This window comes from Nycticebus coucang, chromosome 2 (genome assembly GCF_027406575.1).
Source record: "Nycticebus coucang isolate mNycCou1 chromosome 2, mNycCou1.pri, whole genome shotgun sequence".
Lineage (NCBI taxonomy): Eukaryota > Metazoa > Chordata > Mammalia > Primates > Lorisidae > Nycticebus > Nycticebus coucang.
In genome coordinates, this window is record NC_069781.1 from 118,915,214 (window position 1) to 118,934,840 (window position 19,627).

General features: G+C 50.0%; 1 long non-coding RNA gene across 1 annotated transcript in view; it reads right to left on the bottom strand.

Annotated features, from left to right (window-relative positions):
• Nucleotides 1-3,608: 3,608 nt before the first annotated feature.
• The window catches only part of LOC128579673 (uncharacterized), a 35,714-nt gene continuing 19,695 nt past the window's right edge, over nt 3,609-19,627 (bottom strand). The window contains exons 2-3 of the long non-coding RNA XR_008378242.1: nt 13,954-14,017; nt 3,609-7,315 (exon numbers count right to left, since the gene is read on the bottom strand). This is a non-coding gene — a long non-coding RNA (uncharacterized LOC128579673). The remainder of the gene's footprint in view (nt 7,316-13,953; nt 14,018-19,627) is intronic.

Below are 19,627 nucleotides of genomic sequence, written 5' to 3' on the forward strand. Positions count from 1 at the left end.
AATAGTTTTGTCCAAGATCTCACAACAACCAAGGGAGAATCAGATTAGAGCTCAGCCCAGAAGTTCCCATGAAGAAGAAGAAAAGTCTAGAGCAATCTTTGCAGATGGTTTTGCAGATGGTTTCACAGAAAACCATTTCAGTTTCCCTTTTTAAAAAGATGTAAACATCTTCCCAAGCTCCTCTGACATCAGCATGTCAGTGATGAATCATCAGGACCTAAACACGTGCACTAGGTAGGTCAGTCTCCATTTTTAGTCACATTCCTGCTGGTCTCACTGAGGCCTTGCTGGAGAGTCCCGGGGCATCTGCAGTTTGTGAAATTTCAACTCCCCCAGACTCTCTGGGGACCCAGTCAGATGGGTACCAGAGCTGTACAGAGAGGCTGAGGAGCTCCCTACTGACATTTCTTCTTTTTTAAATCTTAAAGTAATTTGCATAAAATTTTTCTCTTTTAATTTTCAACAGAAGACACCATAGAATCAGCCTTTCATGCTGGTTCTTGCTTGTGAATGAGAGACCTCATATACCATGAAATGGGGTGGGGGGTGACTGGGAGCTGTTATATTCAAGTCAGTAATAAAAACAAATCTCATTCCTCAATGTTTTTAAAATTTATGCATGTGTCTATTTTTTATTCATTCATCCAGAAATGATTTGAATGTCTACTAAGTACTTAGCATTGTAGCTGACCCTCTGCTAAAGGTGTCAAGAGAGGGAGAGATACCGGGAAATCTGGGCAGGCCTCCTGGAGGAGGAGTTTGGCCAAAACTTTGGCCAAGTCAGATGGGGTGGAGTGTGCTCTTGAAGGCAGGAACTTCAAGATGAGTAAAATCCCAGAACTAAGAAATCTGGGGACTACTCAGAGAAAAAAGAGAGGAAGGAACACACAAGGGAAGCAGTACAGTTATAGGTAAAAGTCCCCCCTCCCCTGTGCTCCCCATTCTAATTTGCTATTCTAACTTGCTGTGAATTTCAAAACCCAATATCATGGACGCTAGAACTGTGTGTAAAGCAAGCACCTAAAAGTCACTAATGAGGGCAAGGTTTGGGCCATTCATAAGTTCTCTGTGTCCTTTCAGTTTGCCAGTGTACCGGTTGGGTGAAGTACAAGCTAACACTTGTCCAGAGAATGCAAGAACCAGGCGTGCAGGAAGAGCAAGAGGTCCTTCACCCACAAAAAACCCTTATGGGCCCTGCATTGCCACAAAATCAACCCACCTCAGCCCAGTATCCACCATTTAGCCTAGGACCTTAATTTAGGTGCTAGGAAAGGGATCTGGGGAGTGAGATGGGCCCAGCTGACACCCCTAACAGCCACGCACATACCCTCCAGCTCTCCAGGTAGGACCTCAGGGCCTGGGGAGCTAGAGTTTAACTATGGTCCCCTACAGCCCACATCTGACAGGAGGCCAGGAAGCCAGAGTCAGGAGAGACGCAGAGGAGACCGAGGGGTTGAGTGAGGAGGGGTGGGTGAGCCAGATGCCCCTGGGAAAGCCTAGCGATCTCACCAGACCTTCCCAGGGCACACTTGCCCTCTGCAGCCACTTCTGTCCAGGCCTAGTACCCCCAGAGCCTTAGGGCGGCAGCACGCCCCAGAGGCCCAGACTGGGGCTCAGGCTCCCTCCTGCTTTACCTCACACTGCCCTCCACCCTGTTTCTCGGGTTACGTATAGCCTAGCGTTGGGGGGGAAGGGCAGAGGGGGTGCTCGCGAACCCCGCCAAAGGCTCTTACCTCAGCGCGGACATCGGTCCGACCAAGCGCAGTTTGCCGCTGGGACTGCGGGACTGGGGAGGCTCCCACGGGCTCGTATCCCGCCTCCTCCTGCCCCAAGCCCCCAGACCCTTACGGTGGCCCTGAGCCGGGACGCCGGGACCAGAGGACAGGCGCCGCGCCGGCGGGAGGAGGAGGCTCCAGCAGGGCTCAGTGGGGCGGGGCGGGGGTATGTGCGGGGCCCCGCCCGGGACGGGATGTGGGAACGATTATCCCGGAGAACAAAGGCAGCCGAGTAAGGCTAGGCGCCCCCTACCCCCACCCCCGGCCTGGACCTGAACTTGAACTTGTACTTGACACTTTGTCCGGAAGGTGGCGAGGAAGCCCGTCTGAGCTGGGACAGGGTTCGTCGGCCCACCTTCTGTCCCTGGGAGGGGACAAGCCCGCCCTCCTCTATGTTAGGAAGGAGCTGGGCATCTCCAGAGCCCCCGCGCGCCCCAAATGCCTTGGGCTCCAGGGTCCCGAGGTCCCGCATCCCCTCGGAGAGTCGGGGTGAGAACAAGGTCCTGGGTCTCCAGCCCAGAGGAGGAGGATGGGGCCCTGTGCCCAGCCCCGCCCCCGACGCCCACCCTACCCGGGCGGGGCCGGGCCTGCTGCCCGACTGCGCCGGGACAGACCGGATTCTCTGCACGTCGCGTCGGCGGCCGCTATTCAGCCGCTAATTGAACGTTAATGGCAGGTGCGGATGAGGTCACCGGAGCTGGCTTTTCTCACACATTTTTCATGCAAATTCTCCAAACTCTAAACAAATTTGAATAAAAAGCTCTTTGTGCCGCGCACCCCCAGTCCTCTCCCTCCCGCCTGGGGTCCCGGCTCCTTTCCCTGCCCTGCGGCTGAAGCCCGCTGCCCCGCGGTAGGAAGCCCGTGCCCGGGCAGCGCCGCCTGCCGGCCGGGATCCACCCCGCCAACGCCGAAGGGGCCCGGCCTGCTGTTAGGGGTGACAGACCTTTCATTTGGGGTCCTGAGGCAGGGCTTGGCTGATGGGGCGCTAACCCTTCAGGGAGGTGTTGTGTGTAGAGGTAAAGTGCTTGGTATTGGGACCGACAGATGTGCCTGTGTTGGCATCTTGGCTGCACCCACATCCACACCTAAGGGTCTCTTCAACTGCCAACTCGGCCTCACTTTCTCAATGGGTTATAGAAATAAAGATAGTGCCCAGTTATGCACGCACAGACATGAGGATTAAGCCATGATTTAAGATATGAACGAGCACACAGAACAGTGCCTGGCACGAGAAAGTGTTATTATCTGGCATCCAAAGGCTTGTGAAAATAAATGCGCTGATGAAAGCAGGACTGTGATTTTGCACAAACATGAAAAAGCTTGAAAGGGGTTTTCAGGACCCCCTGCATCCCATTCTGGTCACAGAGATGAGATCCGGAACCCAACTCCACTGCTTTTCAGCTGTGTGGCTTTGTACATTTCTTAGCTTCTCCGAATCCTTTTCCTAGTCTATAAAGTTGGTTTAAATCTTATGAGTCCTTGTGAGAATTAAGGACACTGATAGAGGTTTAGGAGGAGCCTGGGGACTGGCCTCCCAATCCAGAACCTCCCGGACCCCCTTCCTGAGGGAAGGGTACATATAATGGCCATCCTCAAGGTGAAGTAGCCTTTGGGCTGGCCATGTTCTTCATTTTTTTGCCTAGATGACCTCAGCCCAGGTCAAGGACACAGATTTTCCAGGCCTTGTGAGGCTTCTTGTTCCATCCTTCCCATCCATACCAGGGTTCCCACTATACTGCAAGACACCATAAGCAGTTTTTGGTAGGGGCTGAGTCTTACTTTTCTCACTGACATCCCTCCAGAAAAACTCTCCAGAGACAAAGAAGGCTTTGCAAAGAAACTTTATTCATTGTGGACTACGGCAAGAAAAGCAGGGGATTCACAGACCAGGAAGAGACATCTCCTGGAACTTGCCCTAGTGCTCTCTCAAGACCATCCAGGAAAACCTACTGGCCTTAGAAGGGCCCAGTGATTCATTCAAGCCCCCAGGTGCCATCTCTGCTCTTCCATTTCTGCTTCTCCAGCTTCAGCATCATCTTCCTGCCAGGCTCCTTCAGGACAAGGACCCAAGGAATAAGCCAAGTCTGCAGAAATGCAGATAAACAGGAGCCTAAGTCCCCAATCTATGTGAGGTTCTGTAATGCTCCTCCCACTCCAGTGCCCAGTCCAGGGCACATTACAAAGCTGAATGGCAAACTCCAGGCAAAAGTCTATTTGAGGTGCCTTTGCAGAGGAGGGGTTGATGTCGCTATATGTGGGGTCTGCAAGGAGGAGTTGCAAATCTGGGGAGTTCCTTTAAGTGGCCAAGCCAAACAGACTCTCTGTTCTGTTACAAGTATAGACTTTAGAGTCAAAGAGACTTGGTTTTGATTCTTAGTTCTGGCACATGCTAATTTTTTGTGTTGGGACCTGTAAGTTAACTTTTCTTTTGCCTCACTGTCCTCATCTGTAAAATGAATGTATCAGCGGTACCTACAGCCCATAAAATTATGAGTCACTGAAACTAATTTATAGCTTTCATATGAAAGCTATAACCCAATTATAACCTAAGAATATGGGAAAGGGAGAAAGGGAGGGAGGAGGGGGAGGATGGGCAGAGGGAGGGTAATTGGTGGGACCACACCTATGGTGCATCTTACAAGGGTACATATGAAACTTACTAAATGTAGAATATAAATGTCTTAACACAATAACTAAGAAAATAACAGGAAGGCTATGTTAACCAGTGTGATGAAAATATGTCAAATGGTATATAAAACCAGTGTATGGTGCCCCATGATTGCATCAATGTACACAGCTATGATTTAATGATAAAAAAATAAAATAAATTTAAAAAAAAAGGAAAAAAATTATGAGTCACTACTCTAAAGCATGTGATCTAGCACCTGACAGCCTTTTGCATGTGGTTGCTCTTAATGCTTCTTTCCTTTCTTCCCTGCTAGTCCCTTAGTCAATTTGTGGTGACTGGAACCATCCCTCAGGCCCCAGGGATGGAGTTTCCCAGGCCTCCGAGTGGCAGGTCTGCATCTTTCCAGGCCATTTGGGGGCCCAATGAAGAACTCTGAAGGCTTCTGCAGCCCCTGACCTGGGGCAGGTGTAGCCAGACACAGTGCCTCTCCCTCCAGGGAGACCCAGTCAAGAGACACTTTCTGGGCCATCTATTCTTTCTGGGGTGAAGTAGGCAGTGAATGGTACTGGGCATGGCATTCTGCTTGGTGATGTCTTTCTCTCTGGACACATGCTGCTTATGCAAATAGAGCTTTTCACAGCTGTGTCCAAGCTGGGCCTGCCCCCAGCAAAATGATACCTCTATTGGGCTGTGGCTGGATGGGGCATCGACACAGCTCACTGTGATGGACCCTTCCCCAAAACAGGCAGCTCCTGAGGGGACAGGGCCAATGTTTACCAGGAGGAAAACAAAGACTCAACACTGACCCTCCCCCAGGTTCCCCATCTCCTGGCTCTGTCTCTTACCTACAGAGGAGCTCTGCAAGTCAATCAACCTCTCTTCCAAATCGGTGAAATTAGAATAATGACATCCACCTAAGCAAGATCCAGAGATACTATACTAAGCCAGGTATTTACTAGGCTTTTGATTAAAAATAGTGGCCATTGTAACATGATTAATAGGTCCCAAAACGACCAATGGCCATCAGTGAGCCATCCCATTCTAGGATGCTCTCTCTTGCAACATCACCACCATTCTCTTGAAGCACTTATCCCTCAAGTTGACAGACAGAAGTTAAGCCTATTAGACTGTATAGTTGCTTTACATTTTTTAATAAAGTTATTTTATGATCATGGAAAGAAAACCTTACAGAAGAGAGCATCCTTCCATCTGTCCTCTCCAGCAGTAGCCTTCTGATACTATTACCAGAAACTATCCATACATCAGCATACTTACAACTGACTTTTAAATATACAGAAGATCGATCGCATTCTATTGCCTGTTCTGCAACTTATTCTATTTTGCCCCAAAATATAAAGTGGACAACTTTCCATGTCAGCTTGGACATAGAGATCTACCACAATGATTTTTATAGCTGCATAATACTCCATAGTATGAATGGACCATTGGCTCATTTCCATTTCTTTACACTCTTAAAAACAAAAGCGCTGATGAACATCCTATATATATTTCTTTGGGAACTTCTATAAATACACACAGAGTACGTTCCTAGTACTGCAATTTGTGACCAAGTATAAGTGCCTTTTACATTTGGATGTTGCCATGTTTCAAAAAAACATTTTGTATATTTTATATTCCCTACCTAACAGTGTTTGAAGCTCTCTCAAAATAGGCACATGATGATACAGAAAGCACAAAAATAGCTAGCCAGTAAGAAATGCAGGCCACAGAGGGTCCCAAGGAGCCCACTGAGAAAGGCACTGGATTAGCCCACTGTTCTTGGGGCAGTGCCCAGTGGTTTCCTCTTGTGCCTGTGCAGGCTAGTAGCCTAAGGGTGCCCTTAGTCAGAGAGGAGTGGGGCCCACAGGGACACTGGGAGAGGAGGGTGGGCCAGCATGGCTGGGGTCCCGCCTGAATGATTTCCTGCAGCTATTGTCTCTGCCCTGCCTGGTCTCCTTGGGGGGAGTTTATTCAGGGGCGTTTGGAGAGGTGGTTGGGCAGGAGAAGGGTAAGCAATTCTCACCAAAGGCACCCAGGAATGTGTCACAGGAGGGACAGAAGCGGGGTGGGTGGGTGGGGGTAACCCATCCCTGGGAGAGATGGACGTCAAGAACCCCTGACTAATGAATAGAGAGTTTGCCCTTGAACCTCACTGGGCTTTGCCATTCTCAGGCACAGAACAAGAGCTGAGACACGTCTGAGCCCAGCTGCATAGGGACGGCGGCGGTTCATCTCAGACACTTTGACAGGCCGAGCCTTTTCCCTGCATAGCTCAGATCTGCCTCCGGGCTCCCCTGGCAACAGCACAGCAGCATGGCTCCTGGGTCCAGGCCCTGCCTGCTGTGAGCAGGAGAAGGGAGGAAGAGGAGCACCAACGGGAAGACAGCTGGGGAGAAGCAGTCGTTAACTCCTAGAAGGCTGGCGCCCAGGCTTTGGCACCTTCCCAGCATGCTGCCCTTGGTCCTTTCAGGAAATGGGGGTAGTAAAGAGCTTCCATTTGCCAGAGGCCTAGGCAGAGTGTTTCATAGCACCCCAGACCTGGGATAGGCCTGACAAAGTGTGACAGACAGAAATGGTGGATAAAGAGATGCTAGGCCAATAGGCAACAGATGCAAAGACCCCCAAGGGTCTTGGCATGTTTCCCTAGGTCCCCTGCCAAGTCCTAGATGGGCAGGATTGCCTGGGTCTTCCTCCTCCATCCTGGCCCCTTGCTGCTATGGCCTCAGGACAGCAGTTGCTTTTAGTTACTTCACTTCCTGCTAGGCTTTTCCCCTTCTGATGATTCAGTGTGCCCACTTGGCTCTGTATTCCAATCCTGTGACCTTCCTTGGCAAGAGTCAGTTCCTCTCTGTCTCCATTTTCATAAAGCTGAAAAGAGGCTGTTCCATCTCACTTCACTTCACAGGGCAATCTAAAGATAAGAGAAATAATATGTGAGTAGCCTTGCACTCTGGGGAGGGAGGTGTCCTATAAATCCCATTCAGGTATTATTAGGGCTGAAAGTAGGTATTTCTGCCCCATGGGAAAGAAGGGGTAGGGGGGAGGAGTTCGTCCAAGGTTGTCTTAAAACCTCTAAGCAAGGAAGCCTTAAACTCAAAGGCAAAAGGTCAGGAAAGCCAAGGGACTTTGGAGCCTCTGGGTTCAGTTGGGACTAGGAGGTAGGAGAAAATAATCCTATCATTTCAAGGTACTTTACCTGTATTATTTCTATGCCTCCCTGAAACTTTATGAGAAAGTTACGGTTATGTTCATTTCAGAAATAAGAAAACAGAACCTCCAAGAAATTAAGGAGTTGGCCCAAGGTTACACCAGTCATGCAAGGATCTGAGCCACGGCTGCACTTCTATCAGCTGTGCTGTGCATGTCACCCAGCTGGAGGTGCCAGGGAGAAGGGCCAAACACAAGAAATTAGTGGATTGCTTCTCAAGGCCTGAGTATAAAGACCCTGCCCCAGGGAAATGGAATGGGGCATATTCCAAGGAGATGCGAACTCATCTTGAGGGTCACCTGGGCAAACACTATTAGAACAAACACAAGTAGAAGAAAAGGCAAAGGCACCTGGATTAGAGGCTGGAAGAACACCCAGCTGACATTCAAGCTCTCTGGCCAAGTTCTGCTGCAGGGCAGGTTGCTCTCCCTTCCCCATGTCACTTGCCAGCAGTGAGTTGGATTTTCATTTTTGTAGCTTCTGAGCAAAGATGCCTCCCTGCATCCCACAGAAGCTTCAAAGGGACAAAACTGGCCAGGGTTCCCATGAGTCGGGGGACAAGGGGCAGTGGTTACTGGCTGGGAACAGAGTAGAAAAGAAGGAAGAACATCCAGCCTATAAAATGTAAGGACTCCGGACACCATCTTATCCAATGCTCCTTTCCAGGTCCAGAAAAAGAGGTGGCCTGCCCAAGACCACTCCATAGGAAGCTGAGCTAGAGTTCAAGTCTCACTTCCAGCCAGGTCAGACTGTGTCTTCCTAATACCCTTGTCACTTTGCCAGGCCATCTTGAGCCCTTTAAAGGCAAGGATTTCACCCAAGTAGGAAAAGACAAAACCAGCTAAAAGTAGCCACCACTGTTGGCAAAGTGCATCGGGTGTCAAGGGTGGCCTCACAAAGCCTGGGGCTGGGGGCAGATGCCACATTGAGACCAGAAGCTTTCCTCAATGATAGAACCTGTCCACCCCAAGATGACAGGAGCCATGCACCTCCCCTGGCTGACTGAAAAAACAGAGGCATGAGGAGAGGCAGCCCCAGGGATGTGAGAAAGGCAAGAGCCCCCAGGACAAGTTCATCTCCACAGAGCCTGGTGGCAGGTCTGCTGCCAGTGTGGGCTTAGAGTTGGGAAAGACCTCAGCTCACTGCCCTCTGCTGCTGGGTCATCTGCCAGGTTGGGCAGGGTGCCCTATGCCAGGCAGGCCTGACCTGCTCAGAATACAAAGGAGATTCAGGGATCCCACATCCTGCAACGCCATCAGGAACTGCCCTCAAGGAACATCAGTATGCTTGCTGATGAACAAACACGTGGTAGAGCAGAAAGACACAAAGACAAATGAATTTACTTCTGCTCAACTGTACTCTCCTCCCTGGGCTGATGCTTTTCTGACTGGCCAGTGCCCAGTCTGTACCAGTTGTTGAACATTCTGATTATCACCCTTGTCCCCATCCTCTAAATCTCAGCTCTTAAATGACCCTAAGAAGTTCAACTCCTTCCTATCTGTCCCATACATAGTGAAAGGAAGAAGAAAAATTAACCCTATTTAATGTTTCTCATGTGCCTAAGGGTCCTCATAGCAGCCCCATTTTACAGATAAGGAGTTAGAGGCTCTGGGACATCCAGGGGTCTACTGCATAGAAATGCCAGGAACAGATGCCTGGGCTAGACCTCTGCCCAACCCACAGCATTTCCTCCTCTCCAGCCAAGTTCTTGGGCCTGGGCTTCCCCAATCCTGCTGGGCCAAAAGCATCAGAAACATCTGGGTTTGCAATTTGGCATTACCACCTCAGTTTCCTTACTCCCTGGGTTATCTCAGGGCTGCTCAGTCTAAGCAGAGAAAGCATATTGGTCAGTGTATTTGCCTAGTTCTAGAACAAATCTCTACTTGTGACCAGCTCCGACAGCATCTTCCTGCCTGACCAGGGGAATGAACACCTGAGACTTACAGAGGCTTCTGTTAACCGGGCATGGTACCGCAGTACTGGGGGCTGGAGCAAAGGACAACTACCGAACAATAAAACCTTAGCCCTGCAGAAAAGGCTATAAAGCCTTCATCTTGGGAACTTCCCTTCTGAGAAACAAAGAGCAAGGTGACACCCGACTGCATGTAGGCCTTATGCCCCAACCCTCCACTGGACACCACCCATACTGGGTCCAGCTCTGCAGGGCCACAGACCCAGGAGGGGGAACCACGCTTAGAATGTGATTCCCTGGCTTTGCGTGATGCTCCGTTAGCAGAGTGCGACTCCCAAGATCCCCTATCACCTCCTAAAGCCTCTGCCTGCCCGCCCTCCAGCACCATGCTGATCATCAGATTAAGGAGCTCAGAGCTACAGCTGAGGCGGCTAAAACCAGGAGGAAGGAGTGGGGAGGGGCAGGGAGGGTAGTGGGCTGCTCTCCCAATGCCCTGCTTGCCCTCCCTCTTCTCCCCAACCCCTACTGAGGGCATCTCTCTCACTGTGTCCCTGACATGAAGCTCTTTTCTTCACTGAGATTTGGACTTCATCTCCAGTTACCCAGCTTAGGTGAGGGTCAGCCCAGGGAGACAGAGAGAGGGCAGGAAAAGAGGCCCCTAGAAACAGAAGTGGAAAAAATGGAGTGAGGAAGAGAGGGTAAAAGGCAGCCAAGATGAAGAAGTGAGTGCCCTGGGGTGGGGAATTGGCTGGAGTGGTGATATGAGGGGAGGAAGGTCCCCTGGCCTGAGTGGCCACCTGAGGTTAATCCTAGAGGCTCCCTGTGGATTCCCCTGGCCAGCTGCTAGGCCAAAGCCAGGCATATTTCACAACACCTGAGGAGAGGAGTGGGAGGGCCACCAGAGAAGGGGATGGTGGCAAAGAAGGGACAAGAGAGGCAATCTGGGTATTGGAAGATCTTCCCTAAGACACCAGCATTTCCCAAACTTAAGGCACCCCAGCCCATTTAAAGCACAGACAGAAAGGAGTTTCCTTCTGCTTGCACGTGGTTACCAGGACTGGTAAGAAATGAGATGGATTCAGTTCATCCGTGATAAAGACCCAACAGGAAGGAACTAGAGGGTCTGGCACAGGACTTTTTTGGGGGCTGTGGGTAGTCAGTTGCAGGCTTTGACTTTCCAATTAACTCAGAAGCTGTGTGTGACAGGAGAGCAGAGCTACTGGGGTTTAGTGAGAATTGGAAGGGTAGAAAAGATGGGCATGGGGCCAGACCCCTAGTTGTTGAATCCTGACACCCCTGTACCTGAAAAAGAAGGACAATGCTCTACCCCTCCCAACCTCCCAAGGTTATTCCAAGGGGCTATGAAGAGGCAGAAATTCTGAAGATATGACCTGGGAAACTGTCTGAAGTCCCAGCTTGGCAAACATCCAGACCCTTTTCAGCCCCGTCCCCCATCCCAGGGCCTGCAGGGGGCGACTGGGATCCTCCTAGGGCCCCAGGCCAGCAGCAGCCAGCAGCTGCTCTCCTTCAGCTTCTCCTTGGCCATTGCCAAGCACCCTTCTGCTGGGCCAGGGTCTGCTTCCCATAAAAGAAAGGGCTCATCCGTGAAGACCAGGGAAGACAGGCTCAGCCACTCCTGATATTCTGATCCTCCTTTGAAAAGTGGGCCCACAATCTGAGTGTCAACACCCCTAGCCAGAATTCATTGATCCCATTCCTGTCATTGTACTAAACCTGCAAGTGCTAAATCAATGCAGGTTTGAAATGATTGCTACCATCACCACCATCATAGACTTTCTAAGCTAGAAGGTAACCAAGAGATTCCTGAAGTTCAACTCACTCACCTTGTGGACGAGAAAACAGAGATTCAGGGGCAGGGGGTACTTGGCCTGCCTGAGGTCACACAGCAAGCTGGTAGAAAGGACATATCATGTGTCCTGTCAATCAGGGCCCTTCCTTTCAGGGTCAGGCCTGTACAAGGGCCTAAAAGGGGACTTCTCTATCACATCCCAAACAAGATCCTGGCCAACCACAGGCAGCAGGGGTCTGGGGCCAGGGGAGGCCGTAATGCGATCAGCAGACTGGCCATCTGGCTTGGGGACTGAGAAGAGCCCAGACTGGCCGCCTCTGCTGCCCGGTCCCGAGGGGCCCTGTGTCGTGAGAGACAGACTGCCAGATGGACAGGCACTGGCCTGGGTGTGGGAGGAAGCCAGTGAGTCCCTGGTTGTCAGAGCTGACCACCTTTCAGACGTGAAGGGGCAGGGGTACAGAAGGCATAGGGAGCAAAGACAGTCCCCCCAGAGGGCAGAGAGGCAGAACAACGGGATAGGGGAGCGGAGGTTCTCAGACCCTGGCTCCCAGGTAGGCCTAGCCCCTCCCAGTTCCACAGCCCCAGTCCACTGGCCAGCCACAAACAGGGCTCCCTCCCGGGGAAAGGCAAACACATCTCCCCTGGCACCTTCTCAGACATGCATGCAAAACTAATTAACATGGGGAGACATGCGAGCAGCCGGCCAGCTCCACACCCTCGAGTCCACGCAAACAAGGCCAGCCCTTGTCCAGGGGACATGCACAAAGCTTTGTTGCTAATTTAGGCATCTGTCTCTGTCTGGTCTGGTCCTCCTGCCTGCGCTGGGGTTTTTCCCAGCCCCTCGGACAATGCTGGGAACAGGCCCTCCGATCCCTTATTCAAATCACACCCGGGACAATAAGCTCATTGTGCCGGCCACAGAAAAGGGGATGTTGGGGGGTGGGAGTGTGTAACCGGGCATCGCATTGGGCATCGGGGAGTAGAGGGTGGGGGAGAGTTGGTGAAGAAAATGGAAACCCAGGAAAGTGTTTACTAACAGAGCCCCTGCAGCTGCCTTGGGCCCCTCTCTGCCTGGCTGGGAGCTGGGAGACATGCTGGGACTCAGGTGGGGGTCCCCCAGAGTGCAAGAGGCCTCAAACCTTTATGGTGTTGGCCTCTTCCACCTTCAACACTCTACAGCTACCTCTGCATGTCCAAGGCAGACGTATTTTTTACAGTACAGTTTGGGGGTCCATTCTTTTTTCTTACCACAGGCTAACAGTAAAATGTACAAATCTGAACTGCGGAGGAGGAGACAGGGTGGGGGGAGAGGTGCTGGCGGCAGTGCAGGGTGGGACCTGCTGTCTCGACCATTGTCTTCAGGCAACATTTCATTTTCTCCTCCTTCCCAGCTAATAAATTAGAGAAGAGACGATAAGTGGCAAAAGGACAGGCTCCCCATGGATGGGGTGTCTGCAGGAAGGCAAGTCTGTGAGCTCAGGGCAGATGGCTGCTCACCCCACACCTGGTGAGACACTCACATGTGGCCTACACAATGAGCAGCATGAAGACAAATCTATAACTATATACATACACACACGATATACAAATCCCCCCGAGGTCCCTGAGGGCTCCCGGGGGGCTTTGAAACCCCCTCTGTCTTATCCACACCCCCTCTCCACCTCCTTGTCGCACTGAGCACGCCTAGACAGGCCGACATAAACAGATACACACAGCCTGACACTGACACAGAGACACAAAAAGAAACACACACACCCAGAGGCCGCCCCAGACACACACACTGACAATGGTGTAATGAATGCAGGATGGTGAGTGCTTTCAGTCAAAAGCTCACACCACTGGCCGCCAGCACCAGGGCAGCTGAAAGGTTACAGAGAGGCTGCGAGCCAGCTCTCCCTGCAACCTCCTCCCCACCCCTGCTCCTTCTCCCAGGACTGCTGCTGGCTCCACAGGAGGGGAAATAACATACTATTTCGGATATTCAGATGGAAGCAAATACCTCCTAAGACAGAAAAGTTTAGAACCGGTCTCAGTCAGGATTGGCTGAGCTCTCTGAAAAAAAATTTTTTAATAAAAAAAAAGGATGCTCAAAAGTCTTTGTAAGTGTTCTGCATTTTGTGATGACATGTCTTGAAGTGGGAGCAAAGTAAAGCTTTGCTGAGGTAGCTTCCTTTGTAGTATGATCCACACGTTGGAGCTAGTTCCTACTGTTAAAAAAACTCTGAAAAGGGTACCACAGAATGAAGAGGAACACGAATGATTTAAATCGCAGAGATTCCCTAAGATGTGCTTTGGGGAGTCCTGGTCTACCACCCCAGAAGAAGGGAAAGGTATTAGACTGAACCATATGAAATTACCAATATTTGACTGTTTTTGATCAACAAAAAAATAATTTCCAGCAACCTATAGGCAGCTGGTTCCAAGAACCACCAGGGGTATTTTTCCCTTTCTTCTTCCTGAAGAAGGAAAAAAACGAACAAAAACCAATCCAAGACCCAAATCTACCTTGGACTATCCTTCTATTGCCACATAAAAGTATCGCACAAAGAAGTTAGAACAGCTGGTGGAAAGAACAGTGAACACACACAGCCCAGGGTCTGTGTCAGGACTGGGACCCACCTTCAGACTCTCGTCACCAAGGTTCTCACTTTCCTTTTCTCCATTGTCTGACTCTGAGCGCGTCCTGGAGGGGATAGAAGGAACTTGAGCAGGAAGACAGAATGAGAAATGGGACAACTATGCACCTGGTTTCTCCAGCTCAGGAGTCTATGCACACAGTCTACCCTGGAAGAAGCATCTTGAGTGGCCTCATGACTAATAACACGTGCTATCCACTGGCAACCATGTTTAAACCCTACCTCTGTGCATATGGTATTCACTCAGTAAACCAGGAGATCCAACAAGGGAAGCCAGAAGGGAGCCAAGGCCACATAGCATAGGGAAGGGCCTTTAGTCACATCTGGACATCCACTGGTCCCACTGTTGACTGTCGCAGAACTCAGGGTACACTGTATCTTCTAGGAAAATCACCATCACCAATCTTTCCAGGGTTTCCTAGGGAAGGAAAGGAGGAGGCTCCAGAAGCAGAGTCTAGCACTGCTGCGCATCTCACTATCTGCTGTGCATAGAGAGAAACTTGGGCGCCTACCTCGGCTAACTTACATACAGGCCCACCTGCTGAGAACTGTACTCAGCATCCAGCAAAGCACCCAGCATTCTAGCCTGGGTGCTCTGAACAGCATCTGATCACTAAGGAGAAACCTTCTGTATTTGAATTTATCCAGAAGTAATTTATTATCTGGCTGCATTGAAGACATTCCCTATCAATCTCCAGTAAATCTCAATAGGTTACTGCTATTCTGATTCTTAGAATTGAAGTTGTTTTTCAAATGAAGAAAGGGAGACTGAGATGTCACAATTGTACATAGACCAATGGAATCTACAGAATTAGAGTTGTAGCTGAGGCTAAATGACAGTTTAAAGTCACTATGGGCAAAGCATGACATGACCTTGTTCTCCCAGGCTCTTGAGGCATGCAAAGGGGCAGGGAAGCCAAGAATCCACAAGCTGATAGTAACTGTCACACCTCCAGTGCCTGCTAATCAGACACCACCTCCACCCCTCCTGGCCTTCCTATTCTAGAGGGATATATGAAATCCCATATTACACAAGCTAAAGTGCTGGGCCAGGGACTGTGGTTTCCTTTTCTATATCCTCAAGGCCTTGCCAGGAACCTGATACAGAATGTGTGGTCAATAGACAATGAATAAATAAATGAACGTGGTAGAAAAAATACAGTGTGACATGGGAAGACTTCCGATTTCAGAGCGCCACAGTTCCCTTGCAAACTGGAAAATGACTCCATAGCACAGCCCTGGAGCTGCTGATGTCCAGGTCAAGCACTGGAAAAGATGAGAGGCACAGGGTTGGCAGGGCTGCTCAGTTCATGCTGGCCCGGGCAGCACAGGGCCAGGCAATCTCTACAACCTCCCAGCTTGTACATGGTGACAAGACTAGTACCCTTAGCCTGCTCCCCACTCCTGTTGCACTCAGCCTTCACCATCTGACCCAACCTTCTGTACCCAAACCTCAGGCCCAGTCCAGTAGTACTTCCCCTGTCTCTCCATCCCCACCTCTGAGCCTCGGGTCAGGGAGTTCTCCCTGCTGGCAGGGATGCCCTGTCCTGCCCTCTCAAAAACCTAGAAGACCTGTTTGGGTATAGTGAACCTTCTCTGATGACTCTATCCCAGACTAATTCCTTTTCTTATAACTTCCATGGACTGAGACAATCTACCCCTTGAATGTGTGCCTCCTTAGGCTGTCGTGGCTAATTTCTCACTCCTAAACTCAGGGAGCTGGTCAGGGGTTCCCCCCGCACCGCAGAGCTTATGAGTACTCAGTAAATGCTCAGTAAAAAGATGATTTATTGTGGAGGGACTGACAGAGAGACTTTGGTATAGTATGTTGTACACATGTCATGGGGCTCACCAACTTCCCTGGCCTTTATCTATGACATGTGCAACAAACCAGTGAGATGTGAGACACAAACTGATGTTTCTAGAGGGCCACGGAGTTAAGTATTACTACCCCAATTTCAAAGATGAGAAAACCGTAAAAATTGCCATTGCTTCTGAACTAGATCAGACAGACCCCTCAGTCCTGATGCCCAGAGCTGCAAGGCTACATTTCACCATGATCTTGGAGTCTGTGAGCCAACAGCAGAAGAGAGGAATAGGCTAGAAATGGAGTAAAGGAAGCTGCAAGCCCAAAGGGTGGGGTGGCTGTAAAGTACTCAGCACTTACCAAGGAAATGACATGCCCTCAGAGGCCTTTTTCCCCTCTCCTAATCTAGGGAGACAGCAGGGGCTGTACCACTGAACTGGGCAGATAGGAGGAAGCCTTAATGTTGTATGCTTAAGGACAAGACAGGACAGAGGCCGTTAGGCCACTCCCCTCCTCCAGAGGACTGTGGCCACTACTTCAAGGGGACATCACATTGTGGAAAGCAAAGGCCCAACCTTGCCTGTAAGCAGCCACAATCCCTTGGTACCACAGGCAGGCTGGTAAGCGGGGCCAACCCTCTGACTTTACAGACAAGGCATCACTATGGGTCACATTGACAAGTACACAAATTGGGACTGGGTGAGATGTTCTCAGTCCTCTAGCACCTTGACAAGACTCCTGGTGGATCAGCATAGAGCCCCCCATCTGGATTCTCCAGAGGTACTGCCAGCTAGCAGAAGCTGTTGCAGAGGCATCTTCTAGCAACCCAGATGAACTTATGCTGCTTCTCAAAGCCCAGGCCAGTTCCTTGGGAGGCAAGGACTCGCTGGGGACTGAGACTCCCTCCTACCCAAAGTCTGTAGCTCCTAAGATATGTTCCGTGCAATCACCCAAATGGCTTTTGGTTTAGAAAATAAGGGCAGACCCTAGATTATATTTACTACTGTTTTTCCTCTCCAAGAGACAGGCCTCCTGGGGAGACACAGTACTGCACATTAGCACAGAACCTGGAACAGCATAAGAGCTCTGTAAATGGTTCCTGTCACCATCATCATGACTCAATATAATTTCCTTGATGCTCATTTCTCACCCTCCAGGCTCATGTGAGGAGGATTCTTTTCATAAATTCAAGGCTTAATGGAGCCTTTAGCCAAGTCCAGATTTCCAGGGCAGGACATTGGAGTTCCTGAGAGGAGAAAGGGGCTGGAGGCAAGCCTGGACCCATACCTGGGGTCCTCCGAGGTGAGAAGGCTGACTGAGGCCCCTCTGACCTCTGACGGCAGGACGATTCCCGCACCTTCCCAGAAAATCTCTCAGAAGCCCTGGGCTTGGCAGGGAGCCAGGGCAGGAGGCCTCTCCCAGAAGAAGCTGGCTGTGAGCCAATGCGAGTCCCAGAAGCTCCAGCTCACAGAAAGCAGCAGAATCTGAGGGGAGGAGGGGCACCTGGGAGAGGGGCAATTAGGAGCCCTTGGGCCAAAGGACACAGACCTGCTGAAAGTGGGTTTGGCACAAACCTGGATGGATGGCTGCCTTCCCATGCCCTGTGGTTTCCACATATCTGGGACACCATAAAATCACAGCTAGTTGGGAGACAGGGGACAACCCTCCTGTCATCTATAGCTGTGCTCATGCAAACTCCACTGAGGCACAGTGAAAGCTTCATTCAAAGTCTCTTCTGGGATTTAACCACCAGCTCTCTTGCCCTCAACCTAAATGCTGAAAAACACAATGTGGCCTTCAGACTCAGGCCACAACTTCTGCCTCTAAGGACTGAGGGGTAATCCCCATTTAAAGGGTTGTTTCAGGCACTACTAAAAGCTCTTTAAGGTGAGGCTCTCCACCCACCTTTACCCTGGCTCCTCCTGACCCTTTATGTACAGGGCCCTCTGTGGCCAGAGACCTCACGAAGGGGGCAGATCAAGATTAGTTACTGAGGACCGGGGCTGGAAGAGGCCTTGACCCTCTAGTGCAGACCTTGCTGTCCAATGAAAATATAATGTAAGTTCCATGTATGGTTTTCAATGTTTTAGAGGCCTCATTAAAAAGTAAGAAGAAACAGCTAATTTTAATAATATATTTAACTCAAGCTAATCATTTCAACACTCCACATCGACTACATTTCATGAGAGCAACAGCATACGTGTCTAATGGTTATCATACTGGACTCTTGGCTCTAGCAACCTCTGTCTTTTTCAGATAAAGTCATGGACCAAGTATCTCGGGAAAGGGCACTGGGGTAGAAAGGGACACCCTAGACTCGATTCCTATAGTTGAACCCATCAGCCTTTCCTTTCAGTATTCAAATACAGAGTGATGGCCTACAAAATATCTAATTTTGCGATAAATCAAATTTAGGAACACTGCAACACAAACCTATTTTGAAACAGCCAACCTACAGAGGCACAGAAATGAATATAGTTGGCATTATAAGGCTAAGGAACAAAGACCAACAGGAAGGAACAAGAGAGAGGCTCTGGGAGATCTGTGCATTTGATACAAGTCTTGCTGAGGAGCTCTGTTTGTGCCATCCCTGATCAGGGCCACCTGGCTCTGATGGGGTGTAAATACTCACACTCCAGCACTGGGTCTGGCAAGTTTTCTACTGCGTTTTCCCTGGAGGAACTACCCACAAAAGCTTCTCTCTGCTTTAGAAGGCAAGAACAAGTCGTGCATTTACCCAGTGCTTCTAGTCTTCTTACTCCAAGTCGCCATGCCAACACACAGTCATAATTACCGAGGAACGCGTCAATAGTGGCAGCATTGACAAAGACACTATATCAGGGCCTGTAAGCTAAGCAAGGTCAGGCTTCTTGAAGCCCCCCAGCTTCCTGCCCACTTCCTTTATTCCACTCTGTCCATCTCTTTCCCTTCATTCTTTCTTTCCCACCCAGATGGTCTCTGATTATATTTTCTCTGCAGAGAAAGGAACTACAGCTCAGCATATAAAACACTTTTATAGCAACCGGGAGACAGGTTCTCCTTTGAGTCCTGATTTTAACTTGTGGGAAAAGTCACTTTAACATCCAGGTCTCAGTTATTTTGCTGTGAATGGGAAGAATATTTTTGACGTTGCCTATTCAGCAAATGGGTTCCTGCATTTAATTCGCCTTCTAAATGCAGGGGCTGATTTGTGTCATCTAGTCGACTCTAAGGTCATCCTTATGATCTGGACAAGAGGTACCAGAAGCTCGGGGAAACAAAAGAAGGTTCAGATCAGAGAGGGAGCTAACACCCTGACAACAGGAGGGCTTGTATCCCCACCCCCACCCCAGGAAGGGTAAAAATCTCAGAAAAGAAGCCAAGAGCAGCTGAATGGTAGGCTCTATCGGATTATTAAAAGATGAGTGGGATGGATGAGATCCATCAGGCTAAGTGACATGCATCCTGAGGCCCCCAGTGAGAACAGGACTTGCACCCATTTAAAATGAGAGGTCAGAAAAAGAAGGCAGACAGCCATCACTGGAGCCCTACACAAGAGCGCCCCAATTTCAGAACACCCAGTGCACCAACATCTGAACTTACAAAGGAGATAAATTGGAGACTGATGATTAGCATCACAAAATGATTATTCCCTTTGTAAAAGGCTTCACTGCAGGACTGCTTTAAATAGTGCATTTAAACCATGATCTGATTTGCTAAATTCGATTTATACACATCTACTGCCTAAGCTGGCGTGCGGCTGTATTTACATGTCTTCCCTTGGCACAGAGGAGGGTAGAAGCCAGCCATTACTTGGGGCCTTTAATCCCTGTAGACAGCAACTAATCTGGGGAGCTGAACCCTGGTTTTC